We start from the raw sequence: 4,694 nt of genomic DNA on the forward strand, positions 1-4,694 counted from the left end.
GGTACTGGTACACCATCTAGCCACCACTGGTTGCCCTTCACCGGCGTGAGATCTTCTCACAGCACACCGCCATTCACCACCAATTAATTAAAGATTCAAAATTGTTATTTTTCCTCCAATTTACTTCGCATCAAACTACATTCATCTCCTATTTTCTACTTTTATGGTGTTTTAAGGTATTAGAGTAGTGATGTTCTTTGTTATTCCTCTCATATACATATAACTATTTAAATTAGGGATGAGCAGCGGAAGCGGGTACCTGCTTTCGAAACCGGAACCGCCTCTGAACTGCCGGTTCCGGAACCGGAACTGCCTTAGGCGGTTCCGGTTCTGGTTCCTAAAGTCTCGAAACCGCCTTAGGCGGTTCCGGTTCCAATTCTCATTTTTAAAAAACCGATACCCGCTGGATACCCGCCGGTTCCGGTTCCAATACCGGGTACCCGGAACCGGCGGTTAACCGGAACCGGTACCGCCGGGTACCCGCCTCTTTAAAACATATATTTAATATATATATATATATATATATATATATATATATATATATATATATATATATAATATTTATATTTATATTTTGGAAAAAGAAGTGGCGTAAAGACTAAAGCGTAATTGCCTTATCATTTTTAGGGTTTGTGACTGAGAATTCATTCTCACCAAAAAATCGCAGACACTCATACACTCACACTCCCGTCTCACAAATCGCAAATCGCAATCGTAAGCACCGACACTCAGATTCGTTTACTCGTTTGATTTGCTGGAGTAGAAGACGAAGATGGACTCGTTCGATTCTTAAGCCCCGCTTTGTCATTGATCGCTCACGTTGTTCCCCGTCTTCAATCGACGAACGAAGAAAGTTAGAAACCCAATTTCCGACCAAATCGTTGACCATCGCTGCAAGCCTGCAACTACAAGTCTTCATCTTTAAGGTTAGATTCTCGAAATCTCAAACTGTTACCTCCATCTATTAATCTCTCGAAGCCTGCATTAAAATGTCGATTTTTGACTGGTACCTCCATGACTGCAACTAAAATCTCTCGAATCCTGCAACTAAAATGTCGATTTTTAATAGTGTTGATTAATCAAATTTGATTTACTGCCCTGTATCTGTATGTGTTCTTATTCCTATGGCATAGTTAATATTAAACCGTATTTGTGAATTTTTTAATAGTGTTGATTAATCCATTTTTTTGGATAAAGTGCATCTGCTACTCCACGATATCTGTATTTGTGAATTTTTAATACTATTTTACTAATGCTACTCCACGATATATGCAACTCCACAGTCCATGTAGTCTATTGTTGTAAAGACTTTGAAGTCTTCCACTAGCACTTGCATGTATTAGAGTGGTTATTTTTTGTGTTTTATGCTGTCAAAAGTTCATTGTTTTCTTTTGGATGTTATTGATTTATCTTTTTTGTCTAAAATTTACCCTATGACTTATATATCTTTTTTGGAAGTTCAAAATTATTTATATATCCTTACAAATTTAGAAATTGCATATATGTCCTTCTAAGACTTATATATCCTTACAAATTTAGAAATTTACAAATTTAGAAATAAAATAAATTAACATAAGCAATTCAGCAAAATATGAGTTTGGATATATTTGTAATTTTTATAATTTTAGATGGACATGTATGTTGTTTTAAATTTTGTAAGGATATTGATGTAATATTGAAATTTTGTAAGGATGTGAATGAAATTTACCCTATGTTTTTTGTCTAAAATTTTAGGTTCAACAATGGAATGTAGTCGAATTGATGTTGACTTGGATGGTGAAAGTGACGTTGTTGAGCAAAACAAAGTGCCGGTAGTTGGGGATAAAAGGACATCAAACGCTTGGCGCAACTACACAGATGTTAGAGATCCAAAGACGGGCAAGATTATAAAGGCGCAATGCAAACATTGTTCCAGAATCTTGATAGTTACTACAAAGAATGGTACATCATCTTTGGGTAAACATAATGCTGTATGTTTACAGAATCCTGATAATATTGACAAAAAACAAAAGAAAATTAGCACTTTTAGAACAAGTCAAAGTGATGCGACTACTGTTTCTAATTGGGAATTTAACCAAAATACAATCAGGCTTGCTTTAGCAAAAATGATTGTCATTGATGAGCAACCATTTTCATACGTTGAACGTGACGGGTTCAGATATTTTTGTAGTGTTGCTGTTCCACAGTTTTGTATCCCGTCACGTTTCACGGTTGCTAGAGATATTAGTAAAGTGTTTCTTTGTGAGACGGAGCAATTGAGAAATACCTTGAAAAGTTTGAATTCTAGGATCGCTCTTACTACTGATTGTTGGACTTCTGTGCAAAATTTAAGCTATATGTGTTTAACTGCTCATTTTATTGATGATAACTGGAAATTACATAAAAGAATTTTGAATTTCCGTAATATTGATAGTCATAAAGGAAAGGAAATCGGGAAAGAAGTAGAATCTTGTATTCTTTATTGGAGTATTGAAGAGAAGTTATCTTGCATCACTGTAGATAACGCAAGTGCTAATGATGTAGCTGTTGCTCATATAAAAGACAATCTAATGGATAAACTTGTCTTAGGAGGTGAGTTTTTCCATATGAGATGTGCCGCCCATATCTTAAACTTGATTGTTAAAGATGGTCTCGATTTGATTAAAGATGCCATTGTTAGGATTAGGGGTGTAGTTAGATATGTCAGAAGCTCTACGGAAAGATCAAAGTTGTTTGATACTTGTGTTTCAAAATCAAAAATTTTGAGTAAAGCATCTGTATCTCTTGATGTACCAACACGGTGGAACGCCACTTACATTATGTTGGAAACGGCAGTTAAGTTTGAGAGAGCTTTTAAAAGAATGAGACAAGAAGACCCCGCATTTGAGAAAGATCTTAAAGATGGATTTCCATCCCAAAAAGATTGGGAAAGTGCTAGAAATTTATCTCTTTGTTTGAAGCAGTTTTTTGAAGCCACAAAAAGGATGTCGGGAACTTTGTATGTTACAGCTAATATGCATTATCATGAGATATTAGGTGTACTTGCTTCCTTGTTGGAGTGGACACAAGATGAAGATATCAATATTGTTCTTATGGGTGATCAAATGAGGAAAAAGTTTGACAAGTATTATGGAGACTTTGGAAAAACAAATGTGATGGTGTTAGTTGCGGTTGCACTTGATCCAAGGTATAAGATGAGGTTTGTGAAGTTTTCTCTAAGAAAAATCTATCCTTTAGACTTCAAGAAGGTTGAAGAACTATATGCTAAAGTGTTTGAGGTGTTGAATCAACTATATAATCATTATTCTAATGTTTCTTCAACGGGCAAGAATGATGGTTCTAGTTCTTTCAATACAAATGATAATGATGGTCAAAATTTTGATGGTGTGGTTAAGAATAAGCAAATGAGAAAAATATATGATGAGTTTTATGAAAATGATGTTGAAGATGCTATGGAAAAATCTGAATTGGAGGAATATCTTGATGCTCCACCCGAAAAAATGAATAATGAAACATTTGATATTTTGAAGTGGTGGAGTGACAAATGCACAACATACAAGGTGATGGCATCAATGGCAAAGGACATTCTAGCCATTCCGGTTTCTACGGTTGCTAGTGAGTCCACTTTTAGTACATCCGGACGTGTGGTTGATGATTTTCGTAGTAATTTGCTTCCAAAGACGGTGGAAGCTTTGATTTGTACTCAAGATTGGTTAAGGGCATCAAATGTTTGTATTGACCTCGAACAGTTATTGGAAGATGTGGAAAAATATGAGGAAGGTAATATGGAAGATACACTTTTATTTATTCTTTTATTTTATGTTTCTTATATAATATTTAATACTCTAATTTGAATTTTTATGTTTAATTCCATTGCAGAAATCAGTCGCAATATGGAAGATACACGTGGAGGGAGTTAGTAGTTGCTGTTTTTGAAGTTGGGATGGTGTTGTTTTTGCTGCCTGCTATTGCTGTTTACTGTTTTGCTGCTTTTTTGCTTGCTGTTTTGCTGTTTTTTGCTTGTTGTTGGTGCTGTTTTGGTGTTGCTGTTTGGCTGTTTTGCTGTTTTGAAACTTGATAAAATTTGTTTATTGTTTTGCTGTTTTGTTGTTTGTTATTGCTGAAAATTATCATTTTGTTATACTACTTGATAAATTCCAATTGTGTTGGCATGGTGTTTTGAGATCAAGTTTTTATGATTATTTTAGTTTTATATATTGCAGTCCTAGTCTCCTGTTGTTTATAAAAGTTTATTCAATGAAATGTATACAATAAAAGATGTAATTTATCAAGAAGCCGGGTACCCGGAACCGGAACCGGTTCCGGCGGTTCCGGGAGCGGTTTCAATTTTCTAGGAACCGGTGTAGGCAGTTCCGGTTCCAATACCTAAAAACTAAGAACCGCCGGTTCCGGGAGCGGTTCCGGTTCCGGCTAAAATAGGCGGGTACCCGGTTGTGCTCATCCCTAATTTAAATTGTAATACTCAAAACTTTATGTTTTGTCAAAGAAAGAAAAATATTTATTTTAACTAAAAATAAATAATATGAAAAATATGTATCAATGATGAGCTATATTTTGATATACTATAAGAGATATTCTTTACGAATGTAGCTTAACCAATTAATAGTTTAGTAAATTAACATGATTCTTGAATAATGGACTATAGAAGATGTTAATTCTTCAAGAATTTACAGTAACAGATAAAGATTCTTGAA

This window comes from Lactuca saligna, chromosome 2 (assembly GCF_052625555.1).
Source record: "Lactuca saligna cultivar CGN05327 chromosome 2, ASM5262555v1, whole genome shotgun sequence".
Classification (NCBI taxonomy): Eukaryota; Viridiplantae; Streptophyta; class Magnoliopsida; order Asterales; family Asteraceae; genus Lactuca; species Lactuca saligna.